Here is a 21,785-nt window from a genome sequence, read left to right as displayed (position 1 = left end):
AAAGACCCAACGCAGCCAAAAATATAAATAAATAAAATACAAAACTGACTAGCCAGTGTCACTGCCCAACCTGGAGGACCAGGCTGGCTGCCCTCCTGGCCCATTCCCTATATGCCTGGGAGCTCCTACCACTAACTCCCTAACTCTTTAGAGCCTTGCTTTCCAGCTACCCCAGGAAATCAAGTTCAGAGAGATAAAAAGCAGAAGGAAGACAATAATGTGAATTCATCATCCACTATGTACCCTACCTTCTTTTCCAAAATCCCTTTATGGATACTGAAATGGGTTGGATAGTGTCCCCCCAAATTGATGTCCACATGGGACCTCAGAATGTGGCCTTTGTTACAGCTAGCCTAGGAAACGAAAACAAATGCTAAATTCAAAGCCAGTTTGTAAAAAAGAAAGAAAGAACTATTAATTACATATAAAATAATCACCAAAGATACAAATTTCAAAACTGAGAAAGGGTTTAACAGAAAAATTAAACTGACTCTTGGTTTTGGTGCACTTCCAGCTGCTTTCCTGGGTGCTAAGTTTGTAAAATAAGGATGATGTCAGCTGAAAATATGGGCTTTGAGAGAGAAGGGAATCTGCAGAGCTGAAGTCCAGGAAAACTGCCCCTGCCCCTCCCCACCCCCAGAATATTCTTTTTTTTTTTTTAATTGGAGTATAGTTGATTTACAATCTTGTGTTAGCTTGTGCTGTACAGCAAAGTGAATCAGTTATACATACTGAACATTGGCTTTCTCAGCCTACAGAGCACCCTCCATACCACGGAAACTACCATTTCTGAACCAAGTGCTTCCACTGTGCTAGGCACTTGACTAGCTTGACCTCACTCTCTCCTCTCCACAACCCTGTCCGGCAAATACTGAGCTCTCAATTGCTATTTGTTGACCAACAGACTAGCCCTGAAAGGCACGCCCCAACCTGCGTCAGGAAGCCAAGTGCTGTTGTGGAAAGCTTTCTGGCAGGTCACCTCTAAGATCCCTTCCAATGTCTGAGTGTTCTTCATTCTCTGACTCTATCTCTCTGCTAAAGCAGCACCCAGCCAACACCCAAGAAAGGGCTTTCCTAGTCAATGAAACACTCCCCGTTTCCTGAGCTCCAGCTAAGCCCAGAAATAAACACACTTTAGGGCAAAGTAAAATTCTTCTCTGTGCTGGCTTTTTGCCCATGTCAAGTTGAGAGAACAAAATTCCAAAGGTGATTCATAGTTAGCCTCAGAACAGAGACATCAAGCAGAGACGCACGTACACACGTCTTTCTCTCTCACACACACATACCTCCAGCCACGTGCCTGTTCCCAAAGCCTGACTGTCTCAGACCTGGCCCCACTGGTATCCTAATGGGTGAGGGAAGGTGGAAAGAAAGCAAGAGTAAACCTATTCACAAAGCTGGTAGATTTCCAAGATTAAGCCCTCGGGACCATGTTGCCTTTAAACTCCCAAAATGGGCTCCTCAAGGTACTTGTCACAGATGGCCAAAAATAAAGCAAAGTTAAAAGCTTCTTGTAATCCAAAGTGAGGAAGAGAAAACTTACTGAACTGAGAACCAAGAGATCAGGGCCAAAATCCACCCTACTGCCAACTGCTAGCCATGTGACCTTGGACAATTCGCAGCTTCAATCGACGAAGGATTAATTATCTACAAGTCTCCACGACAATCCCTCATCCACTGGGCAAATCCCTCCACTGCCTTTCCCCAGTTCCCTGGACTCCCCACTGCTCTCATACTGCTGCCCACACACATGCTGACATTTGCACACTTCTGCCTTTGCACAGACCATACCCTCACTCTGGAAAGTTCTTCCCAGCCCAATCCCTGAGCGTTCAAATCCAGCCCTCCCTTCAAGGTTAAATCCAAAGGATTCTACAAAGTCTTCCTGGATCCTTTCAGTTGGAAGTAATCTCATTCTTAAGCTCCTCCCTGTGATGAAATTTGACTCTTTCTATCTCATGCTTTAGTCATTTAAGGTATATTTGTTAGCACCCTCCTTCATTAGTCTGTGAGCTTCTGGAAGGCATGATCTGTATCTGGTTCATCTTTGAATCACCTGTCGATCTTAGTGCATGCTCAGAAAGCCTCCAGAAGTTGCCAGAGGACACAGAATCCCTTAGTTATAGTTCCTGTCACTGTGGTTCTCTTTTTGTTCTCACCTGGGGCCAGAGTCCCAGGTAACTAATAAAGTTGGTTCATGCAAATAACTCCACATTATGTGACAAAATTTTACATGCATATTACAAACTTGGGGATGCATGAATGACTATTTCGTTTTGCAAAAGTCAATTGCAAGGAAACCCCACCTTCACTTGTTAGGCTGAGCCTCCTTCTGGGGAGCAGATATGGTGTGAATGACTGCTGTCATCAAAGGACCCTAAAATACTTCAGCCCTAGCAGGTGTTCCAGGGCTGGGCCTGGGGTCTGGATTCTGTGTATACTCTTCAGAAAGACATTTATGGGTTGCTTTGGAAGCTGATTGTGATGGGGAGAAGGAAATATTTGCTCAGCAGCAGTTTAAATAAAAAGTCCCTTCCCCCAGTATACCCCTTATCCGCACAGCCTGACCTCAGGCTGGAGGATTAGAGCATTTCTTGAAGAATAATGGATCTGTTTGCCTTCAGAGTCATGACCTGTTTCTTCTAATTAAGACAAACATTCTATTTTGGTACAACATGAAAAAGTGAGGAAAGTGAGAAGGTTTTGAAAAATGAAGCACTTTTGTAAATTACCTAATCCTATTTTTTTTCTTTCCCAGGTGTCACCAGCCATTCCTACTTGAAACCTGACATGGCAAACACGCATCTATGTGTCCTCTAATGACAGACTAAAATTATTTTTAAGGCCATCTCTATGATGAAAAGCCCAAGATACAGCCATAAATTACCAAGCAGGGCCATCTATTTACAAATATCATAAATAATCATAAGCATTATATATAACCATAAATAAATATCACAAAGTTCACCCTTTTCCAGCAATCAGATGAAGCCAAATAAGAAGTCAAATGGCCCCGTTCTGCTGACCCTCACCTGCCTGGTGAATGAGACCTTCCACTTCTCCTGCTGGAGTCTGGCCACTCTCTCCAGGCTCCCTGAGAAAAATCAGCTTGGTGTACAATCCCGTGCTAATGCTTGCACATTAAATGTTGGTAATCAAACCCCATTCATCACCCACACAGAGCCTAATATTGATTTGCATCTTGGGATTTCTAGTATTTAAGAGCTCTGCTCTGACATCGGACAATGGAATCAGATCAGCTTCGCCATTCCCCAGCCAAGCCACTTAAAGTTACTAAAATTCTCTCAGCCTCCATTTCCCTGTGTATAAATAGGAACGATAATAGTGCCTCCCCCATAGGATTTAGTAAAAGTTAGGTCGTGTATATAAACCGCTTAGAACAGTGCTTGGCAGATAAAGACCAATCCCAAAAATGTTCACTGCTATTATTCCTCAAATGTATGTCTTGCCCCAAATGAAGCTTGACCTCCTTTGCCTTGTTTTATGTAGCTTAGAAAACAAGTGAGGACAGAGAAGGACACACACACACAGTGGAGACTCTATGCTAACAAGGTAGTTCCAGGTAACATCTGGCTGGGAGCACCTATCTATCATGTTACAGCATATAGGCTGCATTTCCCCCAAAGCAGAGCCTGAGACAAAGGCTTGCGTGTGAGTTGTTTCTCTGGGGCTGTGATCTCAAGAGGCAGAAGTGGGAAGCAACAGGAAAGAAAGAAGAAGAAAGAGACAACATAAGCATGAATTATTGAGTTAGCCCCTGTTACATGAGACTGGGTACTGGGTCCTGTGGGATCATGTGTGATGCCCATGTTGTCCACTAGGGAAGCATTGCTCCATCAGCTCCTACTGTCCATTGGTCAAGAGTTGGCCCATCCACATGCATGAGAGCCAAGCAATTCCTAAAGAACCCTGTCCTGCAGCAGTGGAAAAGATGCACAGTGAGGAGCATAGCACTATCCTGAGAGTTGCACCCATGAAATTGCTGGAAATCTGTACTGAACGGGTCACCACAGCAGTAAGTGGAATAAGAGATAAAGCCAAAATGCTATTAGGTTATAAAGAGCTTTCAACAAGAGACAACCAGAAGAGGATGAAATGTTCTTAAAAGTAGACTTCCAAGAGATTGCCTCTTTTCTGACAAATATACCATCTCCACTGTGTTTAAGTACATGCCATTAGATGATGGGAACTTGATTACTTCTTGGCTCCTGACTCAAAATAACCACCTGAAGGTGTTCTTGCAAAGTTTACACCCCAACCTCACCGACTTCACTCTTCCTCACCCTCTATTTCCAAATCAGAGAATCTTATGGTGGACAGTTCCAACTACCTCCATCAGAAACATGGCTCCTTTCTGTAACGGCCATGACAAAAGGCAGCTAGTTCATGCTAGGACTCTCTCAGTGAAGGAAATTTCTGTTCCTCAGGATGCAGCTGATCCGTCCTCCCACAGCTCTATTAAAAAGTTATCTGACCTTCAGCTATACAATTCAGACTGAACACACCTTAATCAGTACTCTTTCCACCAAACAGCCCAGGTCTCTTTTGACTATCCTATATCAGAGAGTAGGAGCATTAACATAGTTCTAGGGTGAGACTGGAAATGGACACTGCTGTCCATTGCAAGTGAATAGCAGGTGTTTCTGATCCTTTTTGAGAAGACCAGAAAAGAACGCAATTGACAGATGAATGACCTCTCATACTTTGTACCCAAGGTTGTGTTGATCTGCTTCGGCAAAAAATACCACACTAGGGACTTCCCTGGTGGCACAGTGGTTAAGAATATGCTTACCAATGTAGGGGACACGGGTTTGATCCCTGGTCCAGGAAGATCCCACATGCTGTGGAGCAACTAAGCCCATGCACCACAACTACTGAGCCCACATGCCACAATTACTGAAGCCCACCCACCTACAGCCCGTGCTCCACCATGAGAGAAGCCACTACAATGAGAAGCCCATGTACTGCAACAAAGAGTAGCCCCCACTCACTGCAACTACAGGAAGCCCACACTCAGCAATGAAGACCCAACACAACCAAAAATAAATAAATAAAATTATTTATTTATTTATTTATTTATTTTTTAAAAGACCACAGTAGAAATCAGAGCTACTACTTGGGTGAGTTTGCAGTAGTCTACTACCAGTCTCCAGGATTTGTCTGGATTTCTCAGGTGTCAGTCTGATGAATTCAATGGGAATATGATGGGAAATATCTTGCATCTTTAGATCTTGAAGACTGGCAATCATTTCTGCCAGTGCATCACTGGGCCTGGTCCGTTTTTCTTTATCACTTAGGATGACCAACTTATCTCGGTCTTCCTGGGCTTTCCTGGTTTGAAAACTGAATGCCCCACATAATGGGAACCCCCTGAGTCCCAAACAAACTAGGATAGTTGGTCACCCTAGTGCTGCCTCCCTTTACCATCGCCAGAAAGAGATGAAAGCCTATTTATATGCTACCATGAAGGCCCTCTAGGTTTCACACTTAGCTTTTAATTGCTGATTAATCATTTGCTTATTATCTTTTTCCAGAACATCAGATAACAATAGACACACAGTTCCATCTTCTTATAGTTAATACTGCCCCAGTATTTCTCAGCACCTGCATTCTTTTCCACCAGCATGCAATTCTAATTCACTGCCAGTGAAACTTTTAACTGTGGCACTGCTATGTTGTTATCTGTGCCAGGACTTAACTGTTTACCTTCTGCTGGTGATGGACTCTTTATTGGCAACTGGGCAGCAAGTGATCCAGCTCTAAAATCTCACTCCAGCATCTGCTTTCTTGACCACTTGTGGCACCAACGGTTGCAAGCTGGGTTCCCTTGGAAGTGGATCCTGAGCTGGAGAATAGCATGCTGGTGAATTACTAGGAAGCGAGCTTGGAATTAACACCTGTGGAAGCAAAGGGAGGAAAACAGGATTGGGTAGAGGCACAAGTCGTGCCACACCACAACCTCAAAGGAGGATTCAGCTCACCCTCCAGTGAGCTCTGAAACTAGTATGACCCTTCAAAATTGTCCCAGGTTGAGGGAGGGAGTCTTTATGTCCTGTGTAGTAAAAAAATTAACCTGGTCCAAAGAGAAGTCTTGCCTTTGTCCCAAGCTCCTGGAAGGTCATAACTAAGCCCTTGGAATGTCCTGCCTGGTAAAAGTGTTTTTATTTACCTAAGAGCCTTGGGCCACAGCAGATAGTTTCACAATGTGATTTATGGTAGGTTTATTGGGTCACAGGTATCAGCTTGATCTCTAGTGAAGTTGGAGACTGATGGCAGCCATGTGGGCAGTCAACCATGTCCATGTGATTGAACCCCAAATAAAAACTCTGGACGCTAAGGCTCAGGTGCGCTTACCTGGCTGGCAATATTCCATGGATTTTGTCACATATTGTTGCTAGGGAATTTAGTGCTGTCTTCAATTCCCCTGGGAGAGGATGACTGGAAGCTCCATGAGTGGGACTTTCCTGGACTCTATCCTGTGAGTCTCTACCATGGATGATTTCAATCTGTATCCTTTCATTGTAATAAACTGTAACCATGATCATAACAGATTTCAGTGAGTTCTGTGAGTCTTTCTAGTGAATTATTAAACTTGAGAGTAGTCTTAGAGATGCCCAAACTCTGCAATTAGTGTCAGGAATGAGGGTGGTTTTGGGGAATTTTGTATATCCTGACTTTGATCAGTGATTGGATGTGATATGTATTACCCCTGGAAGGATGGTAACTTTGGGTGTGGTTTTCTTCTACCAAGGCAAACCCAGGAGGGGGCTGGCAGCTGGGGGGTTTCTGCTAGTAATGGTCCCACAGACTGGGGAATGAAGCTTTTCATTCCTGAGGAAAGCAAGTACATCACAGCATCCACCACAGTGGGACAGGCATTAGTCATCGATGTAAAGGACTGGATTAACATTTCTTTGAAAGGAAGGAAGAAGATTCACATATCCACTAAATGGGAAGGAAGTTGTATTACTGTTTCATTTTTTGGAATACTAGAAAACGGAATGCTTGTTTCCTGGACAGAATCTGTGTCATTGTGTGTCCCTCCATGACTTTCTGGAGTTAGTCATTCAATGCTGATTTCTAATGACCAAAATCACTATCATAATCAGCACCCATGGCTCCTTGCTGGAACCCCTCTCAGCAAGTATCCATGTACTGACTTCAACAGTTCTCCTAAGATGTGAAACCTAAATGTAAAAGAAGCCAAAACCATTGCGTTGTTACGTGTTACTTTGCCTATGAGGTAGACAGTCCCCTTTGCGATTTACATCATGCTGAACAGGGCCAAAGAAATAATCTGAAGCCATGGGTGGGTGTCAAAATTGCATTAGCCTCATAAGAACACAATGCCAACAGTAAACACCTATTAGCTGTAATAAGTAATGACCATCCAATACACACCCAATTTCAAGTCAAATTTGTTAAAGTCTTCTGCTATGGGTCTGTGGCCACTGATCAAAATATACAACAACTATTAAAGCTTTAATGGAGTTTTCAAAAGGTCATCAAGTTTTCCTTGGCCTTCCTTATTGCCTGCCTCTGCCCCACTCCAAAGTTGGAATGATTTCTCCTGTCTAGAAAGCTTCGTTTTTTATTAAACATCTCTAGACAAAGAGTTTCCACAACTTCCCCTGGTAATCACTTCCCCTGTTCTTTAATCTTGAAGTTTAACTGAAAAAAAAATTTAAGACATTTCCTTCTGTCAGACTGCCAATGAAAAAATATATGGGTTAGTCTGCTGTGGTCTGAGTTAAGTGTTCAGTAAATATGAAAATTCTTTTTCTCTTCCTCTTCCCCCTTCAGACTCTTAGCAAGCAGTCACATTAGTATTCTACTAACCCTAGCAAAGTAAATAGCTGCTACTTTCCCTGATGTCTCTCCTAAATCAAATGACTTATCATGGCTACACAAAAGAGCTGGGTTTCAACTCAGGAACCACAGGGGGATGGATCCATGCCAAAATCCAAATTCTCTTCCAGAAAGGGCTCTGGTAAAGAAGGGTCTTCCCCCAAAACAAATCCATTCATAAGTCCTAAATAGAGTCGACATTAAGTCCACAATTGAAGGATAGCCTTCTTTTTCAAAGCTGAGGGCAAGATAGAGGGTTTTTTTCCCTAATTAAACAGTTAGCTGACTTCTGACTTCCATAAAGATGGAAGCATCTTTATCACGACAGATGGATGATTAAATATAAGATTTGGGATTTAAGGTTTATTTTAAACTGTACTATTTTATAGCATTAAAAGGTATTCCAGTCATCACTATAATTACTAAACATGCAAAATAGATTATGATAATGCAAACTGAACTTGAATTTTAGAAGATAAAAGTGGAAGAAACAATAATTCTTAAGCACTTTTCAACACTCAAAAACAGGCTGTAAGAGTATCTGTCTCTCAAGTCTACAAATACAAATGCTCACAGTAAGCAGGCAGGCAGGAAGGCCAGTAATGCAATCGTGAGTGCTGAGGACTCTAACACTTGGAGCAAAGGCCCACATGAAGGAGGTAGCTGCTACGCAGAAACACAGGACTGTTTTCTTACCACGATGCCAGCCCAGTGTCTCCAGATCTTCTGATTTTTCCCAGAGAAGCTGGAAATTCAGGTTTCATGTAAAATTTAATCATTGTTAAAACTCACAATTCTGAGAGCCAAACAAAACCCTCTTGAATGCCAGATTTAGCCATTAACCACCAGTGTGTAACCTCTCAACTAGAAATAGGTGAGATTCTGGTTATTAGGTAGAAGGTAGCTTAGTAGACACCAAAGTTCCGTCCCGACTCTGCAAAATACTGCTGAACAGTAAATCACCCCAAATTCAGTGGTATAAAACAACAAAGATTTTATTATGCTCAGGATTCTGTGGTCAGAAATTTGGACAGGGGCTTCCCTGATGGCACAGTGGTTGAGAGTCCGCCTGCCGATGCAGGGGACACGGGTTCATGCCCCGGTCCAGGAAGATCCCACATGCCGTGGAGCAGCTGGGCCCGTGAGCCATGGCTGCTGAGCCTGCATGTCCGGAGCCTCTGCTCCACAACGGGAGAGGCCACAGCAGTGAGAGGCCCGCGTACCGCAAAAAAAAAAAAAAAAAGAAATTTGGACAGGACATGATGAGGATGATCTACCCGTGATTCACAGTGTCTGAGCTTCAGCAAGGAAGATTCAAACTTTTGGAGGTAATTGAATGATGAGGACTGGAATGATCTAGAGCTTCAGTTGCATGTCTAGCACCTGGACTGGGATGTCTCAAAGTTTGGGCTTAGCCAGAACTGTCAACTATAGCTGTGATGCTTACAAATATGGCTACTCCATGTGTTTTGGGCTTCTACCTAGCATGGTGGCATCTGAATAGAAGACTTCTTACCTGGTGGCTCAGGGTTCCAAATGTTCCAGCAAATAAAGCAGAAGCTCATGGGCTTCTGTGACCCAGCTTCAAAAGTCACATAGCATCACTTACGTTGTAGTCTACTGGTTGCAGCAGTCCAAGCCCACCCAGATTTAAAGGGAGGGCATGTAGACGAACTGCTCAATGTTAAAAGAGTCAAGATTTTGCAGCCATTTTTTTAAAAACACCCCAGGTAAGAAAAGCTTATGTTTGATGCAGGAAAGATCTGTATTCAAATCCTAGCTCTACTTTTTACAAAGCAGCATTAAGCAAATCATTTAACATCATTGATCCCCAATTTCCTCGGAAGGTTAGAAATGTGTGTGAAGTCCATGATATATTGTGCATGCTCAGTGAATAGTAACCATTCCTTCCATTCTATTTATCTATTTTATATATAGTACTGTGTATCTGTTAATCCCATACTCTGTTTTATCCCTCCCCCACCCTTTCCCCTTTAGTGACCATATGTTTGTTTTCTATGTCTGTGAGTGCGTTTCTGTTTTGTAAACAAGTTCATTTGTATTATTTTTTTAGATTCCACATATAAGTGATGGCATATATTTGCCTTTATCTGACTTACTTCACTTAGTATGATAATCTCAACATCTATCCATGTTGCTGAAATGGCATTATTTAATTCTTTTTTATGGCTGAGTAGTATTTGATCGTATATATATACCACATCTTCTTTAACCATTCATCTGTTGATGGACACTTAGGTTGCTTCCATGTGTTGGCTGTTGTAAATAGTGCTGCTATGAACATTGGGGTGTGTGCATCTTTTTGAATTAGAGTTTTTGTCTTTTCCGGGTATATGCCCAGGACTGGGATTGCTAGATCATACGGTAACTCCATTTTTAGTTTTTTTTAGGACACTCCATACTGTTCTCCATAGTGGCTGCACAATTTACATTCCCACCAACAGTGTAGGAGGGTTCCCTTTTCTCCACACTCCCTCTAGCATTTATTATTTGTAGATTTTTGATGATGGCCACTCTGACTGGTGTGAGGTGGTACCTCATTGTAGTTTTGATTTGCATTTCTCTAATAACTGTGATATTGAGCAACTTTTCATGTGCTTGTTGGCCACATGTACATCTGTTCTTTCCATTTTTATCATATTGTAGAGAAAGATGATATGGACTTTCTTAACTGGGTTCCCTTTGTAGCTTTTCAGAATTTATTGCAGGGTCAGTGACTAATTTGACAGGCATTTTATTTACTGACAACACACCCTGAGTGCTTAAGAAAGGTCACCTGCAAACAAAATCATGACCCAACTAGAGTACAACAAAGCATTCTCATACCAGTGTCATGATGGTCTATTTTGAGCAAGCAAACATCCTTTGAAAATGGCTGCTTGCTCTGGAGTCTCAAAAACAACCACCAGTCTATAGGTTTTAGAAGGAGAGAGAGGACTCTAGTAATAGTGGGTGGTTGAGTCAAGATGGAAATGATCTTACAGTGCTTATCTGCCTTAAGTTGAAGGAGCCTCTTAGTATCTGCATGTGTCATAAATAATATAATCACCTCTGTGCAACTGGATAGTGCTAATGGAACCAGTGAGGCCCACAGTATATAATATTTATTTGAAAGAGAAAATGATTTCATTTTATTTCTGGTACAGCCAAGCATTCGAGTAGCACAAGATGAGCCTTTCAATTGCATGTTTAATTCATTCAGATGATTTGTGCACAGCAAGGAGATTTTAATCCCAGGGATTCTTAGTAAGAATGTCCTTAGGTTAGTATGTTCTCAAAGGCTTCTGAGATTGGATTCTACTTAACGCCATCTTGCAGACTAAGCTATAGAGTCAGAAAGCCCACCAAAGGCCCAACAAGTAAGAGTAAAACTTCCCTCTGCTACGTCAGTTCCTCAGAGATGGCTGCTCACACCTCCCAGGTCAGACCAGCTCGCAAGCTGAGCCTACACTAGGATCTAGTATCTCTCACATTTTTAAAAATAGTAGTACAGTTTTATTTGACCAATAAACAAATCCAGATTATAGTGAGAAAGTTCAACACAGCTTTATAAGTAATTGATTAATCTAGAATACCAAAAAAAAAAAAAAATCAGTAAGTATGTGGAAGATTTGAATAACACAACTAGCAAACTTGATGAAATTATCATGGTTATAATACTATAAGCCAAAACTCTAGAGTATATCATTATAGATTACATAGATCATTTGCAAAACAAGATTATGTTCTTATCCATAAAACAAATCTAACAAATTTCAAAGAATATCATGCAGAATATTTTTTCTGATTATAGTAAAATGCAACTAGAAATCAGTTTAAAGATATTTTTACAGTCCACATATCATAGGCACTGTTTTTAAAGGTAAATAGACTTTATTACTTAATTTTTATTAATACTATAAAGCCCTTTTAATCATGTAAGAAATCATTTGTATCATTTTTTTTAGATTCCACATAAGTGATATCATATGATCACATTTGTAATTAAACAGTCTTTTGTGTCATCATTTGTAATTGTGTAGGCCCCACGCTAGAATGTAAACCCCATGTGGTCAGAGACCATGTCTTACTTATCTCCAGCGCCCAACACAATGCCTGACTCATGGTAAGTGTTTGATACAATTTGGTGCATAGTTTGCAATACTGCACTGTTTATTCTGGAAAAATAAATTAGAAAATATACATAAGATATTATCTTATGGAGCAATTTCCATTTATGATATAGATACATAGTTATTGATGTGAAAAGGCATCCATGGATTTGTTTTCCAAAACTGGTTACAAAACAATATACATATTAGGTAGTAGTAGAATGTAGTGCTTAAAAGTAGTAGATGAATGTGGGCAAGCGACTTACCCTCAATGAGCATCAAAAGAGGGATTAATAATAATCTCAAGTGTGAAGGGCTGTTAGAAGGATGAGTGAGAAAACTGACTAGATAAAATAAAGTAAAAATAAAATAATAAAAAATCTCAGCAAAGTACCTGAGATATATACTAAGTGCATGATAAATATTAGTTGTATTGGAAATTACAACCTCCGTTTATGGAGAAAAGTACTTTTCTGTGTGTATATAAACAACTCAAAACTATTCACATCAAATTTTAACATGAATACGTTGGTAGGATTTTCGATTTTTTTAATTTTCTTTTTTATTTTTGTCTATTTTCTGGACAATAAGGCTATTTTAATCTGGGGTTGGGGATAATAACTTAGTTTTCTTCTGTAACTCTAGCTGCCTGATCCTTTATTACAAAGCAGAATATTTTGGAGGTGGCTTGTCCAGAAAAATGATCTCAGACTTATTTGAGTGAGGAAGACCAAATGAAGGTTTCAAATGGCTGACTGAAGAAAAGGGTTTGCCTGGTCACATTCTCCAAATTCCATGGACATGACAGAGGAAATGTGCAAACAAAATAATTTTAGCAGAGCTGAAAAACCAAGAGTTGCCACTAGCAAATCAGAACCTTGAGAAGCTTCTAGAAAAAGCAGATGGAAACAGATCTAAAGAATCCAGACTTCCAGAAAGGAAATAAGAAGTCCTCCAAGAAAGAACTCTAAAACAATCAAATGATCAGAGGCAGTAGGGATAGAAGAAGGAATAGGTGATAGGCCTGGGCAATGTTTTAAGAGTGGAGGAATGGTGTTCCTGCCCAGGTAGAGTGCCTGGTGCTGGCTTTGACCTCAAGTGCAGCTCTGGACACTGGGAATTTTGACATAGGAGCCTCAGAGTAGATACTGGGGCTGGAACAAAGCAATTCCCTAAATATTTTGGGCTACCTCAAGGGAAGATCCTAACCTTCATCTGAAGACAAACTACTGGTTGCCCTAAAGGGATGTCTAGCCTACCAGGACCCATAAGTGTTCTTCAGTCCAGAACGAGCACCAACACCACCCACCAGAAGCGTAGTGATCGTCAAGAGAAACAGGGATTTCCATTTGCACTAGAAAAAAAACATATCTGAGCTGTCAATTCTGTCTATTTATATGCACTCACCTAAAAATATGAAGTGCCATGAAGTATTGTCAAACATTCAATGGAAATCAATAGTTGACAGAGTGAAGGGAAGGTGAAAAGGAAAGAAGGAAGGAGGGAGGAAAGGAAAAGGGAAAAAAGAAATAATTTCAGCATGTCTGGAGGAATCTCTGAACTCCAGCATTTAAGAGAAAATTTTAAATAATCAATAGAGAGGGTAAAAAAAGGTTATGTTCAGAAGAACAAGAATCTGCCTGGCATAAGGCTTCTCCTCTGTAACTAGGCTCTAGAGCGCCGTGGAGCAATGTCTTCAAAGTTCTCACGAAATACCATTAATTATGAACCAAGAATTCTCAAATTAACTATCATTTAAGTGTCAGGGCCAAATAAAGACATTTTCATACACATGAGTCCTCAGATGTTTTAAAATTCAGAAAGCTTTTCTGAACAGATTATATAAGTATAGACAATATTAAGATGGAAAATGAATCTAAGAAAGAGAAAGGATTGTTTTAAAAAATAGTGGTAGATAAAAATAAAGTATAGTTAATGCTAAGTACATTTAAATAGCATGGTTGTTAGCCTTAAGCAATTTGTAAGACAGCAGTGGAAGTCGCACCCCAGTTCTTAAATACCTGGCTTGGAAGTGGCACTCTAACTAGTGGCACTAGTTAGAGCCTGCTGGTCAGAACTAGTTTATAGCACATTTAACTGCAAGGGGCTAAGAGATCTGGGAGAGTGCATGAATATTATATTAAATGAATATGAAATGTCCTCAATAGTTCATAATGATTTTAACTTCCTAATGGACTGTATCTTTCAACAACATGTTATGTCCCTCTTTAGCCATATAATGGCTTTCATATTGGAATCTATTTTTCTAGAAATACTGACCTCTCTATCTTTTTTTGGTTATAAGTTGCTTATTTTCAGTTTTTCTGTGTCACTTTTGTGTGTGTGTCTCTTGTGTACATCAAATAACTGAAATTTATTCTCTAACTCAATCTGTCTCTACATTTAATAGGCTATTTTAATATAACCACCTTTATTTTATTACCTGATATTTGATAACTGATAACTGTTTCCATTCCTGTTACCTTTTTTCCTATGAGCTATCATTGCATTGTTTCTTCTTTTTCCTTCATCTTTAATTTTTGCTGATTAAAGAAGTTTTTTGTTTCCTTTTTTGCTCTAGTGGTTTAAAAATAACATGTTCTATTTCCACTTTTCTCAAGATTAAATGTACACTGAACACATTTTAAATACACTGAACACATGTATTTAAAATGTTTTAATTAAAAGTTTTATTAAACTTTTAAACTTGAAAAATAATTTGTACATACAAGCTCTTGAAACAAAGCAAGATGCTTATCATGCTTTCATCCACTCTTTCCCTTTGCCTCCTCCTATGTTTGTTGAAAACATTTGAATTCTTGTTTCCTGTTTTTATTATTACTATGATTATTTTAAAGTTAGGCCTCTATTTACTAATAAACCATTTAAAATTGCCAAGTAGGTTTTGGCATTTAATGTAATGGCGTTAAAATGTAGGGTTTATTCAGGGAATATAATGAGGGTTCCAATTTAGGAGATTTACTATTGCAACTCACTATATTTACTTAGTAAATAAATGTCCCTTAATTTGATAACAGGAGTTACAGAAAACATCATACTTTAGGGTGAAATAGTAGAGGCATTTGATTAAAACTCAAAACAGGGAAAGATGCTACACAACATTATTCTGGAAGTTTCAATAAATACAATTAGATAAGGAAGGTGGGTAAAACTCATAAGTAGAAGGTGGGAGGGAGACGCAAGAGGGAGGAGATATGGGGATATATGTATATGTATAGCTGATTCACTTTGTTATAAAGCAGAAACTAACATACCATTGTAAAGCAATTATACTCCAATAAAGATGTTTAAAAAAAAAAAAAACCTCATAAGTATTGGAGAAAAAGAGACAGAACCGCCATTATTGTCAGTTGACGTGATTATCTATTTTTTTTAACTAAATAAACCAAAAAACATAGAGAACTAATAAGAAGGCTCAGTAAGGCAGCCAATTATAAGATTAACATTTTAAAAAATCAGTAGCTTTGTACTTCAAAAAAACAATCTAATAGAAACTGCAATGAAATTTCAAAATCCCCAGAGGAAAAAAACTATGAAATACCTAGAAATAACCAAATAAAAAGATGCACAAACTTTGTGAAGAAAACTATTTTACTGAGATACTAAAAAAAATTTTTTCCAGATGAATGGGAAGACTAAATTTTGTAAAATATCAATTCTCCCATAATTAATTTATAAACTCAGAGACATGCCAGTCAGAACATCAACAGGGAACTTGTTGAAAAGGTGAATCTAAAATTCACAAGTGCGCAAAAAATGTCCGAGGTGAGAAATGTCGGTATTTTATAGGGTGATATTCACATGATACTAAACAATGAAATAGAATACACAGGTTCAAAACCAAATGCAAATTTAGTATATGACCACAAAAGAGTGAACTAGATAATAGATGATATTAGGACAAATGGTTATCCAATTGGCAAAAAGGTATAAAATTAGGTTCTTACCTTACACTATATGCAAGAATAAATCCTGGTTAGATTAAAAATCTTAATATTAAAAAGTTACCAGAAGAAAGTTTGAGATCAGAACTTTATAATCTTGGGGAATGTTTTCCTAAGCAAAACATAAAATGTATGAATCATAAAAGGAAAAGGTACTGATTTGATGACTCACAAATTTAAAGCATGTCTAAGGCAAACAACACCATAAACATACTTCAAAGAAAAGCAATAAACCAAGAAGAAAGATTTGCACCATAATAAAGTCACTATCCATTCATAAAGAGTGCCCACAAATCGGTAAGAACAATTTTTCTAAAAAGGAAACCAGGTACGATTAGGTAATTAACAGAAGAAACACACATGGCAAATAAGAAAGGATATTCAACCTCACTAGAAATCACAGAAGTGAATATTAAAGCAATATAATGAAACACTTTTTCCTCTCAGAATGGCAAAATTTTTAAAGATTGATTGTATTTATTTATGCAAAGAATGTGATAAAATGGATAAACATACATTGTGGTGGGAATGCAACTCAGCGTAGGCTTCTTTGTGGCCACCTTGACAGTATGTAGCCAAACTTGCAGACCCTGGCCACAGGGGTGGCTTAGGTGTTTTGCCCACCCCTCTGCTGGTGTTGTGTGCAGGGGGCATGTTCAGTACCCTGCTTTTGCTCCCAACACCCTGTTTTTGCTCCAGGCTCTTCAAAAGCGGCAGTTGGGTTTTTTGGTCTCTTTGTATCTTTTGTCCAGAATTTGCCTCAACTGTGCATGCATGCAGTTATTTTTAGTCCCATACAGTTTCTTTGTATTTTGTTGCTCAAGGATAGGTGTGTCCATGTACAAACACTGCAGTACCGCAGCAAAGGGTTCCGGGTCCCAGCCTGTCTCACTGGGAGCAAATAATCTCTGGTTGGTCTGCCCTTCTCAATAAAACCACTCCTGTCACACCAATCGCCCTTGGTTCTTTTTTGTTTTGCTTTCATATTTACATATCTTCCTCACCTAATTTACCATGTATAAATATAACACATCTATAAGAATATATATATATAATATGCACAACTTTAAAACTAATGAAAATGCTGGAGAGGATGTGGAGAAGAGGGAACCCTTCTACATTGTTGGTGGAAATGTAAATTGGTACAGCCACTATGGAAAGCAGTATGGAGGTTCCTTAAAAAACTAAAAATAGAGCTGCCACATGATCCAGCAATCCCACTACTGGGCATATATCAGGAGAAAACACTAATTTGAAAAGATACATGCATGGGATTGAGACATATACACTACTAGATATAAAATAGATAACTAATAAGGAACTACTGTATAGCACAGGGAACTCTACTCAATACTCTGTAATGACCTATACGTGAAAAGAACCTAAAAGAGAGTGGATATATGTATATGTATAACTGATTCACTTCGTTGTACACCTGAAACTAACACCACATTGTAAATCAACTCTACTCCAATAAAAATTATTTTAAAAAAAAGAAAAGATACATGCACCCCATTGTTCATAAAAGCACTATTTACAATAGGCAAGACATGGAAGCAACCTAAATGTCCATCAACAGATGAATAGATAAAGAAGATGTGATAAATACACACACATACAATGGAATATTGCTCAGCCATAAATATGAATGAAATAAGCCATTTGCAGCAACATGGATGGACCTAGAGATTATCATACTAAGTGAAGTAAGTCAGAAAGAGAAAGACAAATACCATTATATGTGGAATCTAAAATATGATACAGGGGCTTCCCTGCTAGTGCAATGGTTAAGAATCCGCCTGCCAATGCAGGGCACACAGCTTCAAGCCCTGGTCTGGGAAGATCCCAGGTGCCGTGGAGCATCTAAGCCCACATGCCACAACTACTGAAGCCCGCGCGCCTAGAGCCTGTGATCTGCAACAAGAGAAGCCACTGCCAGGAGAAGCCTGCGCACAGCAACGAAGAGTAGCCCCCACTCGCCGCAACTAAAGAAAGCCCGCGCGCAGCAACGAAGACCCAACACAGCCAAAAATAAAATAAAGTAAATTAAAAAATAATAATAAAATAAAATATGATACAAATGAACTTATTTACAAAATAGAAACAGACTCACAGACATAGAAAACAAACTGATGGTTACCAAAGGGGAAAGGGGGGGATAAATTAGGAGTTTGGGATTAACAGATACAAACTACTATATATAAAATAGATAAACAAGCATCTACTGTATAGCACATGGAACTATATTTAATATCCTGTAATAAATCATAATAGAAAAGAATATGAAAATGTATGTATGTATATATACATGAATCACTTTGCTGTATACCAAAAACTAACACAACACTGTAAATCAACTATACTTCAACAAAAAATAAAATAAAACAATAAAACTAATGATACAACAAATATCCACATAACCTCTGTCGTGTCTCCACACACCCACCTCCCCATCTCATGACAGTATTGCTCTTCCAACTCATCAGTGTTAACTAATATCCTGATTTTTTGGTCTTTCATAATTTTCTTGTTTTTCTTTACACTTGTACCAAATATGTAGAATTATCTTTTAAACGAGCAATTTTTTTCATAAAGTTCCTATGAGGATTAAATGAGATAATGCTTAAAATCCTTAGCACAATGCCTGACACATATCAAGTACTCAAAAATGTCATCTATTGTCATGTACTAAAAAACGTCATCTATTGTCATGATTCTTTTAAATTTCCATTAATATAATGCAGAAGATCTTTCATTTATTCAGTAATTCATCTCATTCATTTCTTAATCACCTACTATGGGTCATCTCATCTCTACAATGGTAGATGCTATAAAGACATACAGTTTGGGGTGGGGTTTTTTTCATCTTTTTACCTTTTATTTTTAAATAATTATAGACTCATGAGAACTTGTAAAAAGAGTACAGGGAGGTTCTGTGTACCCATCACCCAGCTTCTACAGACATCTTATATATCTATAGTACATTTTCAAAACCAGGAAATCAACATTGGGATGATACAATTAACAGGACAACAGACTTTCTTCAAATTTCACCAGTTTTTGTGTGGACTTTTTTTTTTTTTTTGGTATATATATTCCTGTATAATCCTGTGACATTTTATTCCATGTGTAGACCTGTGTAACCACCACCCCTATCAAGATATAAACCTGTTCTGTCACTACAAAGGAATTCTCTATGCAATCCCTTTAAAGTCACACCCTTCCTCCCTTACCTAATCCCTGGCAACCACTGATCAGCTCCCCATCTCTATAATTTTGTCATTTTGAGAATGTTATGTAAATGGACTCATACAATATGTAACCTTTTGAAATAAGCTATGCAGTTTTACACTCATGGGAAATTGGCCTTACATCCTGACTCTGGATTTCTTGGCTGGGGAGAATTCCTTGACTAGATTTTTACTGAGGAGAATTAATTCCACCTTCAGGTCATGTAGAGTGTTTCAGTGTCTGGGAAATCTGAGAATCTGATGAAACCCTAAAGATAAAGAATCTAACCATTAATTAGAATTCACCAGGACACTGGAAGGTGTCCATGAAGGATCCAGAATGGAAGAGAGGGAGAAAGAGCAGAAAACAACCCTGGAACTAGACCCTCTGGGATGTTTGGGGGCCCTGATGTGAACTCCATAATTAATGGCAAGCCTGTTCAGTTGCTGCCCATGCTGAAAACTAACTTGGAAGAGGTTTGTCTATAAATGTCAGAAATGAGTTTCAAAGACTTTCATCAATCCTTCACCCCCAACTGACCAAAAAAGGGGATTGTTTGCAAATTGCACAGCAGGCCAGGAAAACAGTCTGAAAACCCTTTTAATCAGATATTTTGGAAGGCGCTTGTCTAAAAATCACCTTTGCCAAGTTTCCAGGCCGCTCCTTTGTAAGCTCATTTTTGAAGACATGTCACAAAGCAGGAACTGGAAGGAGAAACATGTTTTATTTTGTGATACAATGAAGTCCTTTGTCCAACAAATAGATGTGATAATATCACTGTGTTGGATCCACAAAACCGTTCTCCAAAGTGATTGTGGCTGCTTTTTAAATTTTTGCACCTTCCGTCTGGTTGAGAGCACTGAAAGAATGGTGCTAAAAGCCTCTTTTCAGACACTTCAGGGGCATTCTTTTGTTTGAATTTACTTCCCCTTTCCCAGCCGGTCCCTGGCACCAAACACAGCCTTACAGATCGCCTCAGACTGGCAGGCGGGATGAAGTAAGCAGGGGCCATGCCAAGTTCCTCTTCCAGGCTCTGCTCACCCAGGCCCTGCTCGCTACCCTCTCTCCACATAGACAGGGCGGCCTGGTTGCTCTCAGAAACAGAACCTGGTACACATGCCAAGTGGCTCCTGCGGACAGTTACAGCACAGCCCGTCCCCACTTTGATTTTTACCTAGACTGTGTCAGAGCGGAACACTTTGCAACTTACCACCTTTTCTCTTTACTTAATATTAGAAGCTCTGTCTGACTCTGCAACTGATTCCTGGAAGGGAGTTCCAAATGAAGACACATTTCCGTAAGCCAGTGACACCCAAAATTACTTCATAGGACAAACCATTTACTGTCTCCGACTGGATTTCAGAGATCACTCATGTGCATGCTACAGTTTTCTAAAACACACAAAACCATGTGAAAACGTAAAGACATGAACTCCAGTGGTGTTTCCCAATTGCAGGTCATGGATTTTTAGGCAGTACAACTTTGAATTCGCTGAGCTGCATGGTTTAGAACACTGGTTCTCAACTGGGACAATTTTGCCCCCCAAGGGCCATTTGGCAATGTCTGGAGACATCGCTGGTTGTCACAACTGGGTGAGGAGTGCTACTGGCACCTGGTGGGTAGAGGCCAGGGATCCTGCTAACCATCCTGCAGTGTACAAGACAGGCTTCCCTGCAAAGACTTCCTGGTCCTAAACGTCAATAGTGCTGAAGCCGAGAAACCCGGGTTAAAGGAAAGCACGGGGCCTTTGAAGTCAGATATCCTGGATTTGAATCCTACCTTCGTCTTCCACCTAACCTATCCAAGCTTTGATTCCCCTTCTTTAAACTTGAAATTATCCTACTTGCCTTACTGACCAGTTGGGAGGATCAAACGAGATCAGAACCTGTAAAGAGCCCACTGCTTAGTATTCATTGGGTATTCAGTAAAAGAGCAGATTCCTTCCCTTTCATTCCTTGCCTTACACTCCCTCCTTTGAGACCCCCAAGTCGTCTCTCCTTCACTGCTGAGTCAGCTGTCGCAGGAAATGCCTGCTGTGCTTCCCCTGTGAGCGCTGACCGTCTGGTCTGATGGGCTGGCTACCACCCAGCCCTGATTCTCCCATCACAGGTGTGATGACAAATACAGAGCACCCCAAGCCCTGGCCACAGAGTGTTTCAGAGGAGGGACCCCAGCCCAAATCTGACCAATCATCGTCATCCAAGGACCGGAACCAGAGCTTTCAGGAAACACACATCCTCTTTTTTCTCTGAGATTGATCAGAAAATGTGAGAGCAAAATAAATCTGGAGTTGAGCTGCCCAGAGCTAGCTATCTTTGCTACAAGCAGAAAAGAATTAAATCAAGAATGAATCAATGTAGGGGACTTCCCTGGTGGCGCAGTTGTTAAGACTCCACACTCCCAGTGCAGGGGGCCTGGGTTCGATCTCTGTTCTGGGAACTAGATCCCACATGCATGCCACAACTAAGGAGCCCACCTGCCGCAACTAAGACCCAACACAACAAAATAAATAAATATTAAAAATAAAAAATCTCCCTCTGCCTTCCTCCAAAAAAAATAAAAAAAAGAATCAAAGTGTAGAAATTAGAGACAATAGAAGGCAGGGAGC

The 21,785-nt window shown here is 39.7% G+C and overlaps 1 long non-coding RNA gene across 2 annotated transcripts in view; it reads right to left on the bottom strand.

Annotated features, from left to right (window-relative positions):
* The window catches only part of LOC115864046 (uncharacterized), a 70,788-nt gene that overhangs the window by 23,704 nt on the left and 25,299 nt on the right, over nt 1–21,785 (bottom strand). Inside the window, exon 4 of one of the 2 annotated variants that reach the window (XR_004043795.2) lies at nt 5,728–5,918. This is a non-coding gene — a long non-coding RNA (uncharacterized lncRNA). Of the gene's footprint in view, nt 1–5,185; nt 5,919–21,785 lie in introns of those variants that run through there. The other variant, XR_009566196.1, reaches the window with a different exon arrangement.

The sequence above is a fragment of the Globicephala melas genome, chromosome 12, assembly GCF_963455315.2.
Source record: "Globicephala melas chromosome 12, mGloMel1.2, whole genome shotgun sequence".
Lineage (NCBI taxonomy): Eukaryota > Metazoa > Chordata > Mammalia > Artiodactyla > Delphinidae > Globicephala > Globicephala melas.
Note: the sequence above shows the minus strand (reverse complement) of the source record. Positions and strands in the feature narration are given on the sequence as shown.